The sequence below is a fragment of the Ruditapes philippinarum genome, unplaced genomic scaffold (genome assembly GCF_026571515.1).
Source record: "Ruditapes philippinarum isolate M1 unplaced genomic scaffold, ASM2657151v2 ctg11509_1_1_1_1, whole genome shotgun sequence".
Taxonomy (NCBI): Eukaryota; Metazoa; Mollusca; class Bivalvia; order Venerida; family Veneridae; genus Ruditapes; species Ruditapes philippinarum.
The window spans coordinates 12,154-39,707 of NW_026858486.1; the positions used below are offsets into that span (position 1 = coordinate 12,154).

The 27,554-nt window shown below is 33.6% G+C and overlaps 1 pseudogene; it reads left to right on the plus strand.

The window, feature by feature from the left end:
* Positions 1 to 19,940, plus strand: part of LOC132753319 (snake venom 5'-nucleotidase-like) — a 31,097-nt pseudogene extending 11,157 nt beyond the window's left edge.
* Positions 19,941 to 27,554: the final 7,614 nt, after the last annotated feature.

Consider the following 27,554-nt stretch of genomic DNA (forward strand, 5'->3'; position numbering starts at 1 on the left):
TTAACTCAGTGGAGTTCCTTTAAAAATGTAAATAACAATAGTTTGCTTGTATAACCCTAACTTACTGGTTTCTTTACAGATTCTTAGGACAGTCAATCAAAATGTGTTAGCATAGTATATGCTGAGAATGAATTGAGTTTTCTGTATTTGAGTTGAACTTCAGTTCATGTCTTCATAATGAAAATGACTATTGTTTTTACCATAATGTTTTCAAAAATAAAAGTTTCAAAATACATTAACATTACCAGCAAAAACAGTACATGGATACTTCTTACAGAAATAGTTATTGCGACAACAAAAACAAAATAGGTTGTTGCATTTAATCTCCTTTTACATTTAATGGCTAGTTCCCATTATTCTTGCATTCCTAATGTACAGGTAGGCCATTCTCTTTTGTTTTGTTTTAACACAGATTCTTCTAAAATAATGTAAAATAAAAAAAAAAAAGTCAAATCATGAAATGCTATAATTGGAAGTTGATATTTTGGTTAAGTCAAGGGAGGTTGAAACAAGGATAAGTTCATTCTCTTGCATCTTGAGACTTACTTCTAGACGATAAAAAGGCAGTTAGTTTATTTCCATGAACATATATGTTCCGTTTCTGAGACAGTCTGCATGGGTGTGTTCTTGCAATATAAAGGGAAAACCCCAATGATCGTATCATAAGGTAAATATGGTACATCATGTTGATGTGTCATTGAAGGTTGTTGTATATACACATTTCATATATTAAGGGAGTTTTTATTTACATGAAGGGACACAAAGAGAAATGATTTTGATAGATAACAACATTTATTTATAGGAAGATGCTGAGAGATGTCCAACCATGAGTACAGCTGTTAGGAATCACTTTGAGTCTGTCCAGATTGTTCTGAACCAGAAACCCTGCAGGTCTGGTCATCGTCAGAGTTTGGTCAGCATTGCTAGGTAATTATTATATGTCTAGGATACAAATAATCAGCTGATTTATGTATTTTGTAGGAAGATTCGGAGAGGTGTCCGACAATTAGTACAGCAGTAAGGAATCATTTTGAATCTGTTCAGATTGTACGTCATGAAAAGCCGTGTAGATCAGGGCACAGGCAGAGTCTGTGTAGTATTGTCAGGTATTTTATTATAAAACCATGATATGCAGAAATACCTGTCATTGAATTAAGATGTTTTATACACTTAATCATATTTCTTCTAAAAATCCATACCATATATGGACACAAAGTTTCACCACACAATTTTCCAAGAACATCCGACTTTGCACACCCATTTATTCAAGATATTGTATCACATATAATTATCTTTTTATTTGAGAAGTTGGCATTTGAAATTTTATGTTGTATGTTGTTGAAGATCAATTTCAGGGCTAAACAGCTGTGTTGATACAAATGAAATTGTTGATAGATTAAAATTTGTTAGATTAAAATTTGTTTGAAACATTATGGCAGTCACATATTGACAGTTGGTCCTGAACTCTTTACCAGTATTAATATATTTTAGATAAATTGCACATTTAAAAAAAAATCTTTTAGAATGATGAATTCAATTCAGTTTATAAATTGCATATGTGTAATATAGTCAAAATAACCACACATTTCCTTTGGTTACCACGTATATGCGGCTGTGATGTTTTCACCCTCGATTATATAGTTTACAAAGCCTTTTAAAGTAACAATAAAAAGCACTTTTATTTATATTTTCAGTTTTTATAAGTTTTCTTTTCATACAATACTGAAATAATATCTCACATACACTAACGCCACATATTTGATCCATATCAGTTAATAAATATTTTGACAAAACTGCGCCAATCCGTTAGCAGCGTAATGATGTCATCTTAAGTATACAACTCATTCATAAACAAGCTGACATTATTTCATACATACAAGAGTGATAAATGGGGGGCACTGATGTAAACGCAATATGAAGTAAGTTTTTATTGTTGAAAACTTGTTAAAATAACATTTTTTCTTATTATTTCTTTTGTTTAATAATTTCTATATCTTCGCAACAATTGTGTGCTATAATCTTCCTTAACATTTTCTGTGAAGACTTTCCATTATTCTGATTATATTTAAGAAAATGGAAAAAAAGAAAGCTTATTTAAAGTCTCTTTCTTGTAAATCTTTGGGGGTTTCCATTATTTTTTTTTATTACACTAAGACACACAAGTGTGTAAGACATCAAATTCTTTGGCATATTTACTGCATATCATCTTGCACGGCAGTTAACCTTGACTTCTTGCATGATGTTTATTGTTTGCTTATTACCGTTTCTAGATCAACCATTGCTTTCCTTTTATTTCAGACACTGCAGTAGACACAGTTTTCATAAAGTAGTCTCCCCTTACAGGAAAGATAACTTTGCATTATTTAAGGAAAAACATGGAATTTAAATTTATGATATTGTCACCTAAGTGCAGATATGGGTTTGACTCCTAAAAAAATATCCCTAAGGGTACTAAGTAACATGGTTGTTCCCATATTTTCTAGCATTAAATGATGCACAGTTCTCCATGAATAAAAACAGACAAAAATACAGAAAGACAAATGGTAGATCAAATAGACACCTTTACCAAATGTATAAATGTTTGGTTAAATTAACTTTGAGTTAATGCTAGTTAGATTTAACCAAACTTTTATACAATTGGTTTACCAAATTTTAACCCAAAAGTTGACTTAACAATGGGTTTAATCCAATTTTTAAGTTTAACAATGTGTGATGCTGATATATATCAATACAAAGTTATCTTTTGATATATCATTGTAAGGGGAGTTAAGTACTTCTTATAGTCACATTATATATATTTGATACATAGATTTTAATTTTTATGCCCCTACTCTAAAAAAAAAGATACATTCATGGGGTCAGTTTGAACATAGATCCCAATCAATAACTTGAGAAGGAATAAGCTATAGTTAATGTAACTTGGTAAGAATATTGCCCATGGCCAGTAGATGATCCTGAGTGATTTTGAAGTAAGATTATGTGGAGGGTGGTCATGACCAGTAGATTATCCCTATTGATTATCCTAACAAGGTCACAGCGACACATGAAATATTTGTCTTATCAAGAATAAGTTTGTGCCGTGTGGAGGCTGTAAAAAGTTGCCCCGTACATTCAATCAGGGATGTTATATTTCCGATCCTTAAAGATCGTTCAGCAAGACTTTATTGTTGTGCTTGTGGTATTTTAGTTCTATCTATTCGTCATCTTTCTTGTTGGGTGGTTCCAGTATTCCTCACTAGAATACTGTTGAATCACCCTTAGGATTTGAGGCCTGCTTTTTAAATTTGTCTTTTGACGTTATATCTGTGATATGCAGGCTTTATAACCTCAGATCCCCTTTCAAAATTCCATTTTATTTAGTTCCGCCCATTGTTTTCTCGTTTAGGGCACACGCATTTTTTTACTTGGGGACCATATGCCCCTTTTCATGGAATGGCATGGAAGTGTCACATTAAAGTTCCATGATGACCGCCATATGAACACATCTGCGAATGTTTCAAAACTCTAAATTTTACCAGTTCATGTTAAATGTTGAATTCTGCTAAAGCGTGTGGACGGTATTTTGCACTTGACAGTACCGTCCATGAACAGGCTCAATCAAACCGAGCCTGCAACATTTTCAATTTTGCCGCGTTGGGCTTTCTTTAGGGATTCTTATTTCACTCTATTCCTCAGTCCTAGGTTTATTTTTATGCCCCCACTTCAAAGAAGAGGGGGTATAATGCTTTGCATTTGTCGGTCCCTTGGTCCATCAGTCCGTAGACCAAATGGTTTCCGAGTGATAACTAAAGAACCCTTAGGCCTAGGAACTTCAAACTTGGTATGGTGATTGGTCATGACCAGCAGATGACCCCTATTAATTTTGGGGTCAAGGGGTCAAAGGTCAAGATCACATTGACCTTGTAGGTAAAAACGGTTACCGATCAATAACTAAAGAACGCTTAGGCCTAGGAACTTCAAACTTGGTATGGTGATTGGTCATGACCAGTAGATGACCCCTATTGATTTTTGGGTCAAGGGATCAAAGGTCAAGGTCACATTGACCTTGTAGGTAAAAACCGTTTCCAATCAATAACTAAAGAATGCTTATGCCCAGGAACTTCAAACTTGGTATGGTGATTGGTCATGACCAGTAGATGACCCCTATTGATTTTGGGGTCAAGGGGTCAAAGGTCAAGGTCACATTGACCTTGTAAGTAAAAACAGTTTCCGATCAATAACTAAAGAACGCTTAGGCCTAGGAACTTCAAACTTGGTATGGTGATTGGTCATGACCAGTAGATGACCCCTATTGATTTTGGGGTAAAAGGTCAAGGTCACATTCCCCTTTAAGTAAACACGGTTTCTGATCAATAACTAAAATAGGAACTTAAAACTTCATATGATGAATTGATTGGTCATGACTAGTAGATGACCCCTATTGATTTTGGGGTCAAGGGGTCAGTGTCAAATTGACCATGTACTTTAAGATGGTTTCTGACCAATAACTCAACAAGTCAAGTTGCCTTGGTTGATATTTTTATATTAAACTAAAAATGCTTTTGGTATACACATTTGAAGGTCTTATGTAATATAACAACTTGGCTGTCATTAATGAGGCCTACATGATTCATAAAATTTATGCATATTTTATTTGGTAAGATTTGTAATAAATTAAATTGCTGCACACAACCTATGGGGTCACAATAATTATTACCTTGTGAATGACTAGTCATGACCAGTAGATAACCCTTATTAATTTTTTGTTCACTGGGTCAGAAGTCATGCATGATAACCTGATCACATGACTAATTGGCTGCCCACAGGGGGCATACATGTTTTACAAACATATCTTGTTTATTTTTTAGTTATAATGATATTAGAAAGTGGGGGCATAAGAATTCTATTGACACATTTCTAGTTGTTGTTATGTTTTTTTTAATAAATTAGTTAATTTTTTAGATAGAACATACCATTGTTTCAGGCATATTCATGATACATGTACATTGTACTGTACTTTATTATCTCTAAAAGACAAAAAAAAATATAATTATCTGATAGACCTACCTGATAATTATATATTTTAATATATAAAAACGAACTTTCCTTGTATAAAATATGGTTGTGCCTTTTGTTTTTGTCTCAAATTTCAAACTGGCATGATTTCATTGATTTTGCTTGATTATTGATGTTACAGGTTTGGTGTATATTTTACTGGTTTCAAGAATTCATACTAAAATCTAACCATCAGCATGGACATATATATATGTATTATCAAATCTTAAGATATTATAAATATGTGAAGCTAGTAGAAAAAGAATCAGTAAATGGAAATAATAATAATTTTAGCTGTTGATGTAACTAAAAAAAGAATCAGAGTTATTGCCCTTTACTTAGTCAAAATGAAGCCATTAAAAGAATTATCTTACACAAATGTTCATTAAGATAAGACAAAAAGGAAGATGAAAACATTTGTGTCCCTTGTCTACAGATTTTGTGTTTTTATAAATTTAACCCTTAACCTGCTTAATTTGTAAAATGGACTTGCCAGGTTTTGAATTTGGATCAGTCCATTCAAAGATATAGGGATTTCAGTATTGAAATACCAAAATTTAGCTACCAACAGTATTGAGCCTGGTCAGACTACATAGTAATATACAGGCTGGCCTGGCCCTGTGCTGGTGGCATGGCAATATACAGGCTGGCCAGGCCCTATGCTGTTGGTATATGGTAATATACAGACTGGCCTGGTCCTATGCTGTTGGTATGGCAATATACAGGCTGGCCTGGCCCTATGCTGTTGGTATGGCAATATACAGGCTGGCCTGGCCCTATGCTGTTGGTATGGCAATATACAGGCTGGCCTGGCCCTATGCTGGTGGCATGGCAATATACAGGCTGGCCTGGCCCTATGCTGTTGGTATGGCAATATACAGGCTGGCCTGGCCCTATGCTGGTGGCATGGCAATATACAGGCTGGCCTGGCCCTATGCTGTTGGTATGGCAATATACAGGCTGGCCTGGCCCTATGCTTTTGGTATGGCAATATACAGGCTGGCCTGGTCCTATGCTGTTGGTATGGCAATATACAGGCTGGCCTGGCCCTATGCTGTTGGTATGGCAATATACAGGCTGGCCTGGCCCTATGCTGGTGGCATGGCAATATACAGGCTGGCCTGGCCCTATGCTGTTGGTATGGCAATATACAGACTGGCCTGGCCCTATGCTTTTGGTATGGCAATAAACAGGCTGGCCTGGTCCTATGCTGTTGGTATGGCAATATACAGGCTGGCCTGGCCCTATGCTGTTGGTATGGCAATATACAGGCTGGCCTGGCCCTATGCTGGTGGCATGGCAATATACAGGCTGGCCTGGGCCTATGCTGTTGGTATGGCAATATACAGGCTGGCCTGACCCTATGCTGTTGGTATGGTAATATACAGGCTGGCCTGGTCCTATGCTGTTGGTATGGCAATATACAGGCTGGCCTGGCCCTATGCTGTTGGTATTGAAATATACAGGCTGGCCTGGCCCTATGCTGGTGGTATGGCAATATACAGGCTGGCCTGGCCCTATGCTGTTGGTATGGCAATATACAGGCTGGCCTGGCCAAAGGCTAAACACTGACATGGCCAGCAGGGTAAGGGAATAGCACAACAAATAAATGATTATTGCTAATTAATTATTTAAATATTTTTGGCAAAATGAGAGAGTGAAGTTTGACATTGGTGTGGTATTGACCTGTAACAAAATGAATCATTAAAAGACATAATAAAATCTTGATCTGTTTAGATCAATGTCTTTGATGTTATATTAAAATGTAGTTACTTATAAATGATCTAAAACATTTTCCAGCAAAAGGGTTTTTGGTTCATTTGTTTTCACATTATTCAGAATCAATTTTGCTTGGTAATACCATGGGTTTTTGGTTTTTAAAAAGACATTCATTTAAACATATTTTTATGGTGTTGCAATTAAATGCTGCTTTTTCAAGTGCAGTAAAGATTTAAAAGAATGATTTATTTAATTAAATGGAGATTAATTTTGATTTAATTTCAGTCCAACTTTTTCATTTCTCTTTGCATATTCATCTGCCCATTGAGACCTAGAATTCAAATTTCAAATTTCCTTTCGATTTGGTTTATCTACATGTTAAAACATGATTGCATTATTAAAGCCTTAACATTTTTGCCAATTGTAAAGATGAGAGCAATATATACATGTATATCAAATCACCCTTGATCATGATGAAGTTAGTTAAAAGTTCTATGAAATATTTAAAGAAAACTCTGAAAGTTTTGTGCTATTAAAGCAATTAGTGATAATTGTATCTCAAAATATGTACATGAGTAAAAATATATACAGTTTCATATATATATATATATATACACCAGTAAGAAATAGTTGGTTAGAACTTTAGTATTTAAAGCAAGTAGATCAATATATTAAATATAAAATATTTTTTTCTGCACAGAAATATCAGCATTTAGTTTTCGTACTTATTATCACAATACTGATTCATTTATAGATGTTTAGATTTTGGTTTTGCTGTATTTAGTGCATTATATTTATAATTATACTAATACGTGTGTATTTTTTGTTTGATCTTCTTCTAACACAGACGCACGCTTCTAATCAAGAAAACCGTTGCCAAGTTTTTATCAAAAAGAAGGTCATCTCGATCACCATCACCATCACCCCCACCATCTCCCCGCCCACTAACAAACATCAAACCAGACCTACAATCATCAGCTGAAAGTAGTCCTAAAAATACGGTGTCCTTATCGTGCCATTTAGAATGTCGTCCGTCGCGTCTAAGGGTAGACACACGACAATGCGAAGTGACATCGCGACAATGCGAAGCGACGCTCGACAACGCGAAGCGATATGCGACAATGCGAAGCGACGCTCGACAGTGTCAAACGATATGTCTCACTGTCGCCTAGAAATGTCGCGGTAAAAAAGGGCGACATTTAAGAAATGTCGCTTCGCGTTGTCGAGTGTCGCTTCGCATTGTCGAGTGTCGCTTCGCGTTGTCGCGATGTCACTTCGCGTTGTCGCAATGTCACTTCGCGTTGTCGCATTGTCACTTCGCATTGTCGAGTGTCGAGGTTGGTAGAAGTGCATACCACGACACTCGACAATGCGAAACGACAACGCGACAATGCGATACGACGCTCGACAATGCGAAGTGACACTCGACATCGCGAAGCGACATTTTTAAAATGTCGAGTAAATGTCGCGTTATTTTTATGATTTTTACATCGCGACGCTTAACATTGCGAAGCGACACTCGACAATGCGAAGCGACACTCGACAACGCGAAGCGATACTCGACAACGCGAAGCGACACTCGACAATGCGAAGCGACATTTGGAATAATATCGTATCGCATTGTCGTGCGTCTACCGGTGCTTGGTCAGAATTTACTAACTCACCGACAAACGGTGCGATCATGGAAGGGGTCGCACTAAACTGCTGACGAATTAGCTGACGATATAGAATATATAGGAAACTGCTGACCAGTTAAACAAAGAAGGATTATCGAAAACTGCTGACCAGTTACACAAAGAAGGGAAACATTGAAGGTGTCAAATTGCCGTTGGTGATATTACAGGCGAGGTCGAGAAATACTTGATAAAATGTTTTTTCAAGATGTCAATATTACAAATGATACATATTAATTATAAAAAATTCAATTGATATATACTGTATATTTCTCAATTTATTTTGATATAATATTTTATTTAAGTACCTTAATGAATTTTCTTCTATGTGTTATATATTGGTTAAAATTTTAAAAATGAAGTCAAAATATGATGTACGAAAAATCATAATTTGTTTCAAGTATGTATAAAACTATGCATCATAGGTTAAAATATATACATGTACATATACGTAATGTATATTTTAACAAAATATAATTATTATGTCGTATTTAGTGCAAATATGAAATAAAGTGATTTCTGTTTCCTTATTTGTTGTTCGTATAATTGTATAAGTAATATTGAACAAAAATTAATAATGTGCTAATTGTTATAGTTAATAAGCTTTTATTACATTATAAACAACATGTTTCCACAGATATCCATTAAACTGATAATTTATCGAGATCGATATGCCCTGTCGGACCGTATTTGGTACAAAAACGAATATGGTACAAATTTGTACCATATTCGGCCGAATATGGTACAACTGTCTAATTGTACCATATACGTATCTGCAGTTTTGGGGTAAAATGCCTGACCAAATATGGTACAAACTTGTACCATATTCGGATGAAAAATGTACCACATTCGTTCCGAATATGGTACACACTCATCATCGTCATCATCATCATCATCATCATCGTTATCTCATCATCATCACCATCATCATCATTATCATTATCATCATCATCATCATCATCATCATCATCATCATCATCATCACCATCATCATCATCATCATCATCATCATCATAACTACAATTTGCATCAACGTCATCAATACCATCATGAAAATAATCATCATCGTCATCTCATCATCATCATCATCATCATCATCATCATCATCATCATCATCATCGTCGTCATCGTCATCATCATCATCATCATCATCATCATCATAACTACAATTTGCATCAACGTCATCAATACCATCATGAAAATAATCATCATCGTCATCATCATCATCATCATCATCATCATCAGCATCATCATCATCATCATAATCATCATCATTGGCGGCCGGTAATCATTGGCGTCAACATAATAAAAAACTTTTTTCATCATCATCATTATAATCATTATCATCGGCCGATAAACATCGCAGTTATCATCATCACAATCATCAAACCCCAATCATCATCACCATTGTCATCATCATCAATTACATCATCATCGTCACCATTAACACCATCATCATCATCGTCACCATTAACGCCATTATCATCATCATCGTCATGATGATGACAAAAGTTTTGATAATGATGACGACGATCAAAATTACCGTCACCATCATCATCACAAACTTTGATCATCATTGTCATCATCATCACCATCATTATCACCACAATCATCAAGGTCATCATCATCATCATCAACACCATCATCATCATCACCATTATCATCATCGTAATGAAGATCACAAAAATGTGATGATGATAACTGCGATGTTTTTCGGTCGATGGTGATGATGATGACAAAAGTTTTGTAATGATGATAACGACGGTCAGCACATCATCATCATCATAATCTACCGATAAAAATCGCCGTCAGCATCAATCAAAACACATTTGTCATCATAATCATCATCATTATAATAATCATCATCGACCGATAAACATCGCTGTCATAATCATCAAAATACGTTTGTTATCATCATCATCATAATCATCATCTCATCACATCAATTATCAACACCCAATGATCATCATCGTTGTTATCTTCACCAACACCACCATCATCATCACCATCAAAACCAACATCATCATATCCATTATCATGATCGTAATGGTGATCACAAAAGTTTTTTTTGTGATGATAATGACAGCGATGTGTTTCGGTCGATAATGAGGATGTTGTGATGATGATGACGACGATGAGAATATCATCATCATCATCGGCCAATAAACATCGCCATCATCATCATCACAAATATTTGTTATCATCATCATCATTATCATCATCGTCGGCCGATAAACATCGCCGTCATCATCATCTAAAATCTTATCATCATCATTATAACCATCATCATCGTCCGATAAACATCGCTGTCATCATCATCCCAAAACGTTTGTTATCATCATCATCATCATCATTATCATCATCATCATCACCACAATCATCATAGTGTGCAAGCTGGAGGAGTTTTATGCACATTTAACCCTATAGGTTTAATAATTTTTCTTTCTGTACGTGTTATATTTTGAAAATATAATTCGCTATTAACGAGACCATTTTCGGTGCTTTGCTATGACTAGTACAGTATTTATGCAATTATATGGCAAAATCATGGTTGTAGAACATTTTAAATGACTGAATATCAGCGTAAAAAGAAGTCGCAGGGAATGCTTTACGTTGAATGCTTTAGTGCTGTGCAAATTCGTACATTTATTTAAAAAAATATGAGGTTTTGATTCGAACCTTGCCACAAGATCTAGAGGGACTGGTAATAAACCCAGTAAATAAAAGACTGTTTTCATCTAAAACTCATACTGTGCTATTTCAGTCTTTAAATCAAATGGTTTTGGGTTTGATAGTTCATTATATTAAAGCTAACAACTCCTGTTCCAGAAAATAACCAACACTCTAACGCACACATCTGCTTACCAACCAAAAAAAGATTGAATATCCAATGTTTCAAATTCAAATAATTGACACATACAATGTATTTCTATTTTCAAAATTTACTTTCCCTTAATCAAGACAACATATTATAGATTCAAAACTTAAACTAAAATTATAAGTTTTGTTTTTATTTTTAGAATGTTAACATGAACGCTTTAAAAACGTTCTTTACAATTCTCTTGAATATTGAGTAAAAAATCGACCAATTTTTTCGTATTCAAATAAAAAAAAAGTTTAGGTCGGGCGAAAAAAATAGGTAGAGTCGGTCACCGGAACCAGACAATTTTTTTCTTTTCGCCTAATGTTTAGAATACAGTCACACCTGTCTAAAGCAGCCAGTCAAACATCCTTATTTTTGGAGAGATATATTCATTTAAAAGAGCTCAAAATCTCTTAAATCGGATTTTGGTGAAAATACACTTTCGAAAAAAAAAAAGTTTTTAAAAATTTGAAAATTGCTATTAATGATCTTGTGAATTGTTTGGGTCAATCTAAAAACTACTGACCAAAGGATATTGAATTATATCGAAGAAATTCTATCGTAAAACAACTGCAAATGCATGAAATATGAATTTCGTTAGTTATTTTTCGGCCGGCCAATTTCTTGTTTATTTTTCGGATTTTCTCATAGCAATATCTTCTTGTCAGAAGTTTTAGATTGACCCAAACAATGCACGAAATCATTTAATATGGCTGACGCGACGTCATTCGACCAATCGAATGCGACGTCGACATTCCTGCAACGACGTTTGCTTAAAGCAATCATATCTGGGACAAAACCTACCAATTATTATTAAAATGTATTAAAATATAAGCATTAATACCGAGGGTATTAAACGATCAAATTTTCCAAGAAAAGCGCTGGCGCGCTTCATGGATTTGCTCGCCTACCTTTACCCTTACAAGTTCACACTCTATGAACATAACCAAAAATGCGATAATCCTCAAACTTTTACAGAGTTACCTGGAGCAAGCACGTCTCTAGTCTTAGAGTACTAGTACTTAGTAACCAGTACTAAGCAGATACATTCGCCAGTAATTGACAACTGCCCTACTTGAAACAGCGGTAGGGGGGAAGAATGGCCGTAGAAATCAAATTTCGTGACCAATCTCCACGAAAGTATCTGGCCCCCCCGGAATCGAACCCAGGCGCCTGCGTGCCAATCTGACGCGCAACCGACTGAGCTAGCCGGCGAAACATTACACAACCAGCAAAATCCATGTAAAGTGTGGTTTAGGTTAGCTGTTTCTGTTACTGCTAGTTACGACGACGACGACGACGACGACGACGACGACGACGACGACGACGACGACGACGACGACGACGACGACGAACGACGACGACGACGACGACGACGACGACGACGACGACGACGACGACGACGACGACGACGACGACGACGACGACGACGACGACGACGACGACGACGACGACGACGACGACGACGACGACGCACGACGACGACGACGCGACGACGAACGACGACGACGACGACGACGACGACGACGACGACGACGACGACGACGACGACGACGACGACGACCGACGACGACGACGCGACGACGACGACGACGACGACGACGACGACGACGACGACGACGACGACGACGACGACGACGACGACGACGACGACGACGACGAACGACGACGACGACGACGACGACGACGACGACGACGACGACGACGACGACGACGACGACGACGACGACGACGACGACGACGACGACGACGACGACGCGAACGAGACGACGACGACGACGACGACGACGACGACGACGACGCGACGACGACGACGACGACGACGACGACGACGACGACGACACTTTTGTCACTTCCCAATGTTAGGTTAATAAAATGTATTTGAGTTTGAAAAAAAGTTACACATCGGCGACTATTTCATTTATTAAGAAATACATAATTTATGTACCATATACGTAGGCCATTTTCATTTTATGAGTTTTTTTTGGTATGTACCAAATACGTTTTGGCGAGCATAGAAAACTTTATTCCAACCGAATATGGTACAATGTTTGTACCATATTCGGTCGAAAATTTGTACCATATTCGGTCCGAATATGGTACATTTGTACCATATTCGACCGAATATGTACATTTGTACCATATTCGTTTTTGTACAAATACGGGTCCAACAATGCCCCAAGGTCATATTAAAATCGATTTCACACGCGACGTGTCATTCTTGATTATCTATGACAAAATACAATAAACAGTCAAAAATATGTTATTAAAATGCTGACCATATTGTAGAAAACTGCTGAAAAAGTTTTAGATATATAGAGAAAAATATATTTAAATGCTACGAAATTGTTACTCATTATGCAATTTAATATATTTTATTAAAATAATGTCGACATTTAATTAAGATAAAAACACTGCTGACCAATTTTAATGTTAATTCAATTTGATTTAAGCCGTATAAAACTCTTCTTATTCTATATGGTCAGCAAATTTAACGCTCTTTACATTCAGGCGAGAAAATGCTGACCAGTTAAACATATATAGTAGAATCTGCTGACCAGTTAGATACGAGGGATGTCCGGAAAGTTCATATACATCTTCATTTTTTTTATTGTAAAACAATACATACGCTGTACAAATTTTGTCAGCATAAAAATACATATCTAGCGAACACATTTATCAAAAATTACTGAACTGTGACTAACGTTTGTATTTTAAAAGTATTTACATACAACATATATACATAATCATGGAGCACTTTGACAACGTCAACGGCGTCAAATTAAATTCATGTTTACCAACTATTTAATTTCTTCCGATTTCAAAAGCCATCATGGTACCTGTCTGACGTATACTTAATACATGTTATTGCTTCATACATTTCATATTTAAAATTATTATTTAAAAATAAAGATTTCACTGGTTCCCATACTGTGTGTAAGATGTCTGCCTTTTTCAAAAAATGTTGTAACGCAATCTACGATATTTCAGCCATGCTACTTTTGGTCACTTCTGGAGCGTTTCTTATACAATATCCTGTCATCACCGCTTCTTTATCTTGTTTGACATTTATTCATTTAAACACAAGTTGCCTTTAACATTTCATGGTTAATTTTGTTTTAAAGGTAAAGATTATAATCTCAGTTGGCGCCATATTAGCGTTGCTATGAAGTTAAATATCATTACGTTGCTCCGTCCGTTAATTTGACGTCATTTTTGCAACACAAAATGTACGCACCTTCATTGCCTATAATCTACGGAATGCCGTTAGGGCCATTGCCTATGAATGTGTTGATCTGAAACGCGATAGTCGATAGTACGATGGTGAAAACGCGAAATCACGAAACTACGATGGTGAAAACGCGAAAGTACGATGATGAAAACGCGAAAGTACGATGATGAAAACGCGACAGTACGATACTACGATGATGAAAACGCGATAAACTATCGTGTTTTCACCATCGTATTGTCGCGTTTTCACCATCGTAGTTTCGTCATTTCGCGTTTTCATCATCGTACTGTCGTGTTTTCATCATCGTACTATCGCGTTTTCACCATCGTACTATCGCGTTTTCATCATCGTACTGTCGTGTTTTCATCATCGTACTATCGCGTTTTCAACATCGTACCGTCGTGTTTTCATCATCGTACTATCGCATTTTCATCATCGTACTATCGCGTTTTCATCATCGTACTATCGTGTTTTCACCATCGTAGTTTCGTGATTTCGTGTTTTCACCATCGTACTATCGACTATCGAGTTTCAGATTAACACATTCATAGGCGATGGCCCTAACGGCATTCCGGAATGCCGTTAGGGCCATCGCCTATGAATGGTTTGATCTGAAACGCGATACTCGACAGTACGATGATGAAAACGCGAAATCACGAAACTACGATGGTGAAAACGCGACAGTACGATGGTGAAAACACGATAGTTTGTCGCGTTTTCATCATCGTAGTATCGTACTGTCGCGTTTTCATCATCGTACTATCGCGTTTTCATCATCGTACTTTCGCGTTTTCACCATCGTAGTTTCGTGATTTCGCGTTTTCACCATCGTACTATCGACTATCGCGTTTCAGATCAACACATTCATAGGCGATGGCCCTAACGGCATTCCGTAATAATCGCCGTAAACAAGCTGTTTATTTACGTATGACATCATAATTTACACTGAATATCATGTTATACTATCCTATGATGTCACAAAATTAAAACGAGAGATTGCATTAAAATTACATCTTTTAGCAACTTTTTATTCGAGTAGCTATCATCATGAAATCAAAGTGCTCCGTGGTTCGTTGATCATGTTGCCATGGTGATCGGCGCTTTGCGAATATTACTTTTATCATGTTTTTTAATTTAGAAATATGTAGCAGATAAATACTTAAGTAAAGTATTAAATCATCATATTGATATGTCTGCTTAAAATAATTTTATAGCCTTGTCTACGAACTTTCCGGACAGCCCTCGTATATAGGGAAACTGCTGACCAGTTAGATATATAGAGAAAAATATATTTTGCCGTGAAATTGTAATTCATTTTTATTATGTATGCAAATTCAATTTATTTTATAAAATTATGTCGACATTTAATTAAGTAAAAACACTGCTGACCAATTTAATGTTATTTCAAATTGATTTAAGCCGTAAAACTCTTCTTATTCTATATGGTTAGCAAATTTAACGCTCTTTACATTCAGGCGAGAAAATGCTGACCAGTTAAACATATACACATGTAGTAGAATCTGCTGACCAGTTAGATATATAGGGAAACTGCTGACCAGTTAGAAATATAGAAAAAAATATATTTTGTCGTGAAATTTTAATTAATTTTATAATGTACGAAATTCAATATATTGTATAAAATTTTGTCGACATTTAATTAAGTTAAAACACTTCTGACTTATTTAATATTAATTCAAATTGCAATTATTGCTTTTGAAAATACATTTTTTTTCCGTTACAAGATTTTTCTATTGAAATATCACTAACAAGAGATTTTGATAAAACTCATAACATCATAATTCTTTATAAAACATTAATTCAAATTTTTGCATATCTTTAGAGGTATAAAAAGCTGTTTAATATATCCTTTTAAAATCACGGATTTATATTACATGTAGTAATGTAAATCCGTGTTAAAATGTATGATATTATGGTACTTTAAATGTATATATTAATTTAGTTTATAAACATAGTCATATAAATGCAAAAATTAAAAATATAATTAAAAGAATAAAAGTAATTTCCCATCTTTTTATTACCCCCTACGGCGTGTTTATATAACTTCACACCTTCAATGTTTCCCTTCTTTGTGTAACTGGTCAGCATTTTCCGATAATCCTTCTTTATTTAACTGGTCAGCAGTTTCCTATATATCTATATCGTCAGCTAATTCGTCAGCAGTTTAGTGCGACCCCTTCCATGATCGCACCGTTTGTCGGTGAGTTAGTAAATTCTGACCAAGCACCGGTAGACGCACGACAATGCGATACGATATTATTCCAAATGTCGCTTCGCATTGTCGAGTGTCGCTTCGCGTTGTCGAGTATCGCTTCGCGTTGTCGAGTGTCGCTTCGCATTGTCGAGTGTCGCTTCGCAATGTTGAGCGTCGCGGTGTAAAAATCATAAAAATAACGCGACATTTACTCGACATTTTAAAAATGTCGCTTCGCGATGTCGAGTGTCACTTCGCATTGTCGAGCGTCGTATCGCATTGTCGCGTTGTCGTTTCGCATTGTCGAGTGTCGTGGTATGCACTTCTACCAACCTCGACACTCGACAATGCGAAGTGACAATGCGACAACGCGAAGTGACATCGCGACAACGCGAAGTGACATCGCGACAACGCGAAGCGACGCTCGACAATGCGAAGCGACACTCGACAACGCGAAGCGACATTTCTTAAATGTCGCCCTTTTTTACCGCGACATTTCTAGGCGACAGTGCGACATATCGTTTGACACTGTCGAGCGTCGCTTCGCATTGTCGCATATCGCTTCGCGTTGTCGAGCGTCGCTTCGCATTGTCGCGATGTCACTTCGCATTGTCGTGTGTCTACCCTTAGACGCGACGGACGACATTCTAAATGGCACGATAAGGACACCGTATAAAAAAGTAGTTCTGCAAGAACCACCAGAAGGCAGTCCGAAAAAGAAGCAGAGGACCGATGTCACTGATGGACCAGTTACAAATAATGTTTCCGAGGAAATTATTCAGATTAGCAAAGCTCAGAGAGTTACAAGTGAACCTAGAGGTAATGAGGAGGGTAAAGACAAATCAGTAACTGCTGTCAGTGACAATGGGGCGAATGTCAACAACAATGAAGGGAAAGTGGAAGAATCTTCTGTTTTCAGGAGAGATAGCTTGATGACAGATGCAGAGCATATAGCACGTCTCGCAAAAGTAACGGAGGCTTTCCGTCAACCAGGGCAGAGTAAGAAAATGTCACATGCTTTCATGAGGCAGATGAGTATACAGAAAGAGGAGGAGGAGCAAACTCATCTCTGTCCAAAGGTCGAAGGTCGCATTGTTCAAATTGATGATAAGGTAACTTTTCATTTCAGTTAAATGTTAAGTACATAGTTTTCTTTGTAAAATTTCGTATGTACAATATCTTTGCAATATTTATGACCTTAGTTAGCAGACACATCCCAACTTCATTGTTAGTTATATGATAGAAAATTCTTCTGATGGTTTACCAGTTTTACTGTCTATAATATCTGTTATATTACATTTCCTTTTTGCATTAACAGAAGAGGCTAGCAATGTTGGCAGAGAAGATAGCCATGTTTGGTCATAGTGTACAAAGGGAGGTAATTCAAGAGAGTACAAGTGGGGAAAATCTAGCAGCACTGAGCAAAGCAGCTGATTTATTCCCATCAAATAAATAGAAAACAAAAATTTACTTTTGTTAGATGATGATTTGTATTTAGAGCTCTTTTAACACTTCCAGAATTAACACAGTGTTCAATAATCTTTACAAGATTAATACAAATGTGCTGCCAAGATACATAGATTTCATTTTCCGTTTATTTTGTACAGGAGATGTATATTTACAGAGAAGGCAAAAAACTTATTCATGTTTTTCATAGAAGATAGAAAAAAATCAATAATTCTTTTTTGATTTCAATGAATACTTTCTTTGATTTAATCCTTAACTTTAAGTTTTATAAACTGTTAAGATTAAATATTGTGTCAATTGTTACCCATATTGAGAGAGGTAACCCAACATAAAGTCTGATCATATTTAAAACAGTTTGCAGCCTATATGCTAACAATTTACTTTTTTGAGAAAAAAAATTAATAGAAATGCAAATTCAATTTCAATGTTTTCATTTTGTTATTAGATATTTTATCTTCTGTTACTATAGAATTTTTACCTGTAGCTACCAGTATATACCGGGTATATATCAGCATTATATTACAAAATGTACATGTATGTTCAGATAATATTTGTTACATATAGTGCAATGTTTATCTTATAACTCAAGTTCATAGCGTCAAGTATATAGCCTTATTTTGTAACATTTGTATTGTCTATGTTATACATAGCATTTTTGATATTTTTGAATTTCACATTATCTTTGTTTATTAACAATGTTTTACGTGTAAACATTCAAAATGTCTGTTATACTTTTGTTATTTGTACAATTTAAGATATCTATGTTAGATATGCTTCCACTGTGATGTAATGTCTTATGCACATTTTAGTCTTATATTGCTTCCAATTTTTATGTTGTATTAACTTACATGCCCGTTTTAAGCTTAACTTTGTTACATGTATTAAATAAGAACAGCCTATATAAAAATTTGGATGAAGGATGATACCTTAATAGCATTAATTTAAACAAAATTACAAGAAAATTGCAGACTCAGTTTGATTGAGTCTGTAAAGTCTGAACCAATTTAAAACTGTTTGCAGCCTATATATAGGATGTTAGCATTTTGATATTAAAATTTAATTAGGGTAATGACAGATCAAAGCAGAACCAGTCTCTTAGACAGAATAAGTCAGATAAAGGTTGATATATGAATGACTTATCTGTTAGATACATATCATGCAGAAAATAGTCGCTATGACATTTTCATTATCATTTTGGTATTTGCTTCCAGTTTTTGAACTCTGTTATATATCTAGATCTTTATGTTTTGGTATTATTTTGTGTATGTCTTTTATTTGAGATTTTGGGCATGTTTAAGTGGCCTAGTATGAACCATAGTTGGTATTTGAGGGTGCTATGGAAAACAATTTTTTTTAGAAATGACCTATGAAAATTCTAAACAACAATTTTAAATACAGTAGAACTGCTTATTTTGATCATATATGGGAGTAACCTCTTGAAGAAATCTTAAATATTCACTGGTGGCAAATATGTAAACAGTTACATATATTTTTTACAGCAAAGTTTCAGATTTGATGACTTTAGAGTTCTGGAACAATTAACAACATATATATTTCAAACAATTTATAAACATATGTTCCAAGGTAAAGGGTATGATTTTGCTGTTAAGTACATCAAAAGATCAGAACGTTTTCCTGCATTTTCATCTTAAAGTGACAGTTTCAATTTATTTGACATTTTATTTAGTTTAAATTAATGTTGTATGAACATGTCAATGCGTGCCAATGTACTCTCCTGCGCATCGGGTCGAATGTTCCCCCTACGCTCATTTTCCTTCTGAAGTAAAAGGGGTGTATTCCCGTAAAATTCGAAGGGGGGGGGGCCCCAAATTTTTATTACCATGGAATTAAATTTCACTTTTATGAAGAAAAAAAAAAATTTTTCGATCAAATTTTTTAAAATCATTTTTTAAGGGTTTAAAACACCTCTTTTTGATTCATATCAATCAAAGTTTTTTTTTATAAAAAAGGGAAAAATGACCAACATTCCCCCAAACTTTTCAACATTTCCTCTACAAAACACCCACAAAAGTGGGGAAAGGGCATTTAAATTTTGGGGTTCAAAAATTTTTTTTTCAAAGAGCTTTAAAAAGTTTAATAATGATTTGAAACATTCACTGGGGGAAAAATGAAAATTTAAAGATAAATGGTTTAAAATTTTAATTTTGGTTTACCACCAAGTAATGAAAAAAATTTTGGGGGATACTGCTAATTAAAAATTTTAAAATAAAAATCTCCCAAAAAACCCTGGAAATTTGGGGTTTTAAAATTTTTCACATTTTTCTCTTAAAGTTATTTATTTATTTAAAATTTTTAACCTTTTGGAATTTTTTAAATTTTTATTTTTTTGGGAAAAGGGAAAAATTTCTTTTTTTTTTCTAAACCCGTTTTAATTTTAAAAATAGAGGACCAAAACTCCCGGAAAATTCTATGAATTAAAAACACAACATTTTGCAAAACAACCCGATTATAACAAAGACTTTTCTTTTCTTTGCATAAAACTATTAATGGGGGAACCTCTTAAAATCACCAAAGTGGAAAATTTTGTATCTCCCTTTTTTAAAAAAAAAACTATACCCTACTGGTTTTTTATGTTTTTTATTTCTTATTGAAAGGGGAAAAATTTTTCAAACAAACTTTTTTAAATTTTAAACCCCCATTAAAAGATATTTTTATACCCTTTTTCATTTCCTTTTTATATTTTTTTAAAGTATTTGTATAAGATAGACAAGTGACTATTTTTTATTGATTAAATTTTTCATTTGGGAAAGTCCCAAAAAAGGGCATTAACATACCAAAATTATTTTTTTCAATTTTTTAAATTGGGTTTACAAAACATTTAATAGACAATATACTGATTACACATTTTAATAAATTTTTTTAATTTTGTTGTTTTTAAAGAGTCCCAAGAAACATTTTAAATATTAGCACTAAAATGCAAATATTCAGAAAAAAAACCAAACTTTTTGGGGGGGGTTTTATGGATTTCGAAAAGGTTTTCAAACTAATAAAAACAACACCCGTAGAGGCCCGTTTACAAAGAATTTGGCCCCCTACAACCCGTTTTTAGAGGTTACTTTACCCCAAAAGAAATAGGTGTGCATTCATATGTAAATGCCAATAAGGTATTATCATAGAGATTTTTTTATTTTATTCTTTTTTTAATTTGAACAAAAGTTGTAGTTTGGTTTTATAAAAAAACATTTTAAAATCTTTGTTACAGACACATTTTTAAAAATTTTGTTTATATATATGTTGGACAAAATAAAAAACATACCATTACCAGAAAAAATAGGTGTAGCTATGTACAGTCAAACCTGTTTGTAAACATATTTGTTAACCATAAAGATAAGTCAGAAAAAAAACACAGGTAAATAGTTAACATATCAGAGATCTGTGTTAAGATTTTGTTGATTTTATTATATACTACGAGGGTTGTTCAAAAAGTAATAGGACTGCAGTTCTACTGTTCACATTTTTAAATTTACGTGCACAATTTTACAAGATAATAATATCGGAACATATCCTCTATATACGAAAAATCATTTAAAATATCGTTTGAGAAATAACGAGTCTGTTGAAAATTTTCAAAATGACAAGGGGGTAAACCCGGCGCACGCTAACAGAACAAAATGTTTATACGTCGTAAATAAAAATTAAAATGTAATCAAGCGTAATCCATTCTGAAAGAATCCTCCTAGTGTTCTATGTGTCTAAATCGTGTAAATTTGACCAGACCTCATATGTGGAGATGAAGCAAGAAAGAAAACGATCACATTCTTGTACCACTCTCCGAGAAAAAAAGCCCGATAGCCGGCCACTTTCCGCTTTTTCTCGTATTCTTGTATCTTATAGTAATCAATATAGATTAAACAGGCATGAACTTATGATATTAATGAAAAAGTGATTAATAGAGTTATTTTACACATATCATCGTACGTTCTTAAAACAATATGATTATGTAAGTAAAAATAACAATAGTTATCAACTTAAAAGTATATTTTCCTTCTAAGAACAGCGTATCATTTTAAACGAAAATCGGGGAAAATATTAATAATAACCGTTTATCATTATAACATTAATTTATTTAATAACACATATATCTAGTTTTAATGAAATCGAAATTTTGTTTGAAACAAATAATTTAGGCAGAACTGAATCAATAGACCCCAATGCAGAAAATCAAACATGCCGAACAGTTCGTGGGCTGTTTACCGTCGATCATTTTTGTAGCGCTTTTTCATTTGACGTCGCTAACGTCCCGTCAATTTCCCGCTATCATTCTCATCCTTTCCTGTTTGTGACTTCGTATGTGGCAGTTATTGAGTTGTTTGCGCAAGCTTAGAACAAGTATCCTGATAGCTGATTAAATGTTGTTCTGTGTTAATTTTATGTTTTCATATGTATCTAAAGGAGTATCGCCAATGTGTTGGCAAAGTTTTAACGATCGCACACATTTTTCAGTTTTTTAACGACGCCACATTTCTACATTTAACGTTATGACCACTGCTGTTGAAAACTTGATGATTTAGCCATTTCATGTCTGAAGACGTCAAATTTGGGCATAATGTCACTTAAATATAATGAATGGTGTTGGTGGAATAAATGGGGAAAAAAGAAAATAAATTAAGAATAAAATAGAGGTTTAACTACGCTTCAATAACCTTTTTTATGTGCTGCGCCGGGTGCGTGTTACCATGGTTATTCAATAACTCAGGGAACACGCGTTAAGCATACGAATTCAATATTTTTATGTTTAAATTGAAGAAAACATTTGTCGATAGCTGTACATATAAAAATATTCTAAATTGAATTGAATATGGAGATACAAGACTCTTAGTCCTATTTCTTTTTGAACAACCCTCGTATATATACATATATGTTCATGTAATTTTAAGTTATGTACTCATGTATTTTTTTATGTTATGTAAAGTAATTTTAACAATATATATTACAGTAACTTTTACTATTTTTTTCAAGTATTTTAATATAGTTGATAAATATTTTATTTTTACTTTTAGTTATTCTCGGACAATTATTATAATTATATTATCATTTGCTATTTTGCCTTTTTAAGTATATATTTACTTATAATTCTTTTGTTATGGTTATTATGATTATTTTGTAGATATTCATCTTTATTATACACATTATCCAAAGTAACACATATTCTGATTACTGTTTTATCATTGTTGATGCATTACTAGCAGAGAAGTGTATAAATATGCTTTATCTTAACAAGAAAGCTAACTTACCTTTAAATCTTTTGCTTTCTTTTCTCTGTTGGCATTGGTATAATTTTTAGTGGAAAAATTTTTATTTTTGTTTAAAGGTTACTTTGTTTTAAATTTTGTTTTCCCCTTTTTGAAAACGTGGGCTGGGAAAATTTCAGCCTACTTTTTGAGTTGTTTAAACATTTTCATTCTCTAAAAAAAAAAAAAAAAAAAAAAAAAAAATAAAATTAAATGAAACAACAAATTAATATTTTTGTCCAATTTACATTGGGGCCAAATATTTTTAAAATTTCCTGGTTCATCTTAAACGTTTTGAGTTAAAAAGGGGTAAATAAAACAAAATTAAAAAAATTTACTTAAACCTGTCGTCTAACCGCCCGTCTAAACAAAAAATTTCAATAATGCAAAATTTTAAATTAAAGGGGGGGTTAGAGGTAAAAAGGTTTGCCCCCCTCCAATTTCCAAAATATCTAGGTTTTTCAAAAAACCAATGCTAACCCTTTATTTTTTAAATTTTTGGGGTTTCTTTAATGGAGGAATTTCAATTAAATTTATTACAAGATAAAAAACCATTTTGGGGGACGCAAAAGAAAAAAATAAACAATTTTCATAGCTAAATTTTTTATATCCTTTTAAAAAATCTAAAAAAAAAATTGGGCTGGGTTAAAAAAATTGCCCGACTGTTTTAAATTTTAATTAATTTTCCAAAAAATTTACGGATTTGGGAAATTAAAATGCCCAAATTTAACGATCCCTTTGACATTAAAGAATTTTTCAAATTTTTTAACATTTTTTGGCCCTTAAAAAAAAAATCATTTTAAATGGACCTTAAAAACCCAAATTGACACTCAGAAAAAAGGGAAAAATTGAATGGTTTTTCAAAATGAGCCCAAAACAATTTTTGGAAATTTTAAATGGTTAGTAATAAAATTAAGCCAAAAAACCGAAAATTTTGTTTTCAAAAATTTATAATCTTTTAATGATTTTTCTCACCCTTTTTCCCTTTATTTAATAGGATGTACACCCTTTTATTAACTCCAAAAATTGTTTTTTTTCTAAATGCCTCATTTTTCCTTTGGCCGGTTTTTATTCCACAATTAATTTGAAAAATTGATAGTCGGTTTTAAATTTTGTGAAAAATTTCCAGTTTAAAAATGTGCCCCTGATTTTATGTTTAAAGGGGCCCAATTTGCTTTATCTTAAAAAGTGGGCCCCTGTTTAGAAATTTACAAAGGTTTTAGAAAATTTTTGTAGAAGTGAAAAGGCGGGGCCCATTTAATGAAATTTTGGCCCAATTCCCTTTTTTTTTGGTGTTTTAAAAAAAATAAAAGTTAAAACATTTTAAAAAGGTTTTTAAATTTTAAATAAATTAAGGCCCCTTTAACAAAAAAAAATTTAAATTGGTCGCCTTTCCTGTGGCAGGCTTTTAAACCAAAAATTTTTTGTTAATAACATATTTTTAAAATTTTTAACCCCTTTTTTAATTAATAAACAAAAAAGATGTGGCTAATTTTTAAACAATTTAAAAAAAAAAATTTCGGGTTTCCGAGGAAATTGCCCCTTTAATAGAAAATAAAAAAATTTCAGTGCCTTTATTTACAAAAATATTTAAAATTTTAAAAGTTGCCCCTTTTAGATAATAGTCCTTTTTTATTTTAAAATTTTTTTAAAAGGGCCTTGGGCTTACAACAAATTTTTTATCTTTTTTACCTTAATGTTTTGTTTTACTTCTTTTGTCCTAGGGAAATTTTTGTTTAGTATAAGCCCTTTCATTTTATCTGAGATTGAACATTTGGGCTTTTTATTTTTTTAACAAGAACATTTTCCCTGATTAAATTTCAAAAGCAAATTTTGTTTTTTATTTTATAAAAGCCTCATTTAAACATGGCTTAATTTAAAATTGTAAAGGGAAAAAATAAACAGTCAAAATTTGGTTTGAAAAAACCATTTGTATTTACTTCCAATAAAATGATTAAAATATCTGACAGTTTTATTTACAATTTTACAATAAATTGAACTTTGTTTTTTATGTATTGATATCTTAAACAAATGTCAGAATGTATTGAATATACATTAACATTTTATCAAATTAAATTTATTTATAAATGGATTCAAATTGATTGTATAGACTCTATTCAAAACTCTGCACAAAAAAAGATTTGTTTAAACAAATAGTTTCTGTTTTGTTTATATAAACAGGCTTTTATTATTTTGTTCCCATATGATCAATATCAAGTGGTGAAAAGAATCTTACAATCTTATATTGATTTTCAAAATTAAGATAATTAATACATACTTGGATATGATGATGATAAATGCATATTTGGATATGATAAAGATATGTTTAATTGTTTGAGGGCAACTGCTAAAAAATTAATCACTTGTATTAGTATATCATTATTGTAAGATGGATAACAAGATAAGTCTTGTGTTTTCAAATGTTGTAAGAAAACATTAAGGTTTACATAACTTTTAATAGGATAAAAAAATACTGCGACACTTCAGTGTGTATTAAAATTATTCTAATTATTCTTCATGTATACAACTGTATGCAATCAGAGTTACTGCCCCTTTTTTATTTTTTTTATTTAAAGTTAGTAAGTTTAGAATATTAGTTAATATGAAGTCTTAAATTGATCAGAAATTAAAATATATTGAATGATTCATATCAGTTGTGTTAGAAAATCAAAGTTTTTGGCATTTAAATGGATAAAATCTATGTTTTGGTATTTAAAAGGATAAACTATATGATAAATAAAATCTTTGTTGTAGATGTAGTATTTGAATGGATAAAAATTAAAATATGTAAATCTTCCTTGACATTAGATTTCTATATTCTATATACAATTATTTATTATACTGTTACACTTTTTTACTGAATAAAGAATAGATTAGACATAAATATTAAGAGTTTTAATAATCCTTTCCTAATCATGATTGCCGTTTTTTCCCCAGTTATTTTATTCTTTTCTTTTCCCCAGTTATTACAGCCTTTTGTTTTTCAGCCACGATTCCCTTTCTCTTCTAGCCATGATTGCCATTTCTTTTCAAGTCATGATTGCCGTTTCTTTTCCAGTCTTGATTGCACTTTCTTTTCTTTTTTTCCATCCATGATTGCTTTTTCTTTTCCTGTGATGATTATCCATGATTGTCCTGTCTTTTCCTGCCATGATTGTCCTTTCTTTTCCAGCCATGATTGTCCATTCTTCTCAAGCCATGATTGTCCTTTCTTTTCTAGCCATGATTGCTCTTTCTCTTTCAACTGCAATTTTCCTTAAAGTCATTTTTATATTAGTCATGATTACCCATTTTATAAGCCCCTGCAAGAGGCCTTATAGTGTTACCCCTGTCTGTCCCTCTGTGCATTAGTGTGTTCAAAGGTATTTTGAAATAACTTGGCACAAATATCTAGCATGATAAAACAGTGTCTTGCAAAAGACCTAGACCCCTAGCTTCCATGTCAGGATCACACTGAGATCAGTGGTCAGCAAATAGAAAATCATGCCCGCCCATAACTCAGTCATGCATCAAGGGATTTTGGAACAATTTAGCAAAATGTTAAGCATGATTAAAGAATGTCATGCTCAAGAGCACTAACTCCAATGTCGAGGTCACACTAGAGGTCAAAGGTTAACAGAAAATGAAAATCGTGTCTGGTATGTATCAAGGAAGTCTGTTAAGCAAGTGTTTAGCATAATGAGTTCCTACTTAAATAATCTTGAATCGCCCTTAAGACATGTTGCCTGCTTTGAACTTTGTCATTTGACGTCTTATTTGTGATATGCAGGCTCTATAACCTCTGATCCCTTTCAAAATTCCATTTTATTTAGTTCCGCCCATTGTTTTCTCGATTAGAGCACACGCTTTCTATTACTTTGGGACCATACGCCGCTTTTCATGGAATGGCACGGAAGTGTCACATTGAAGGTTCCATGATAACCGCCGTATGAACACATCTGCGGATGTTTTTAAATTCAAATTTTGCCATTTCATGTTTAAATGTTGAATTCTGCTTAAGCTGATGCTAGGGGGCTTGGACGGTAGTTTGTGCTTAACAGTACCGTCCATGAACATGCTTGCTCGTTAACAGTACCGTCCATGAACAGGCCTAATCAAGCCG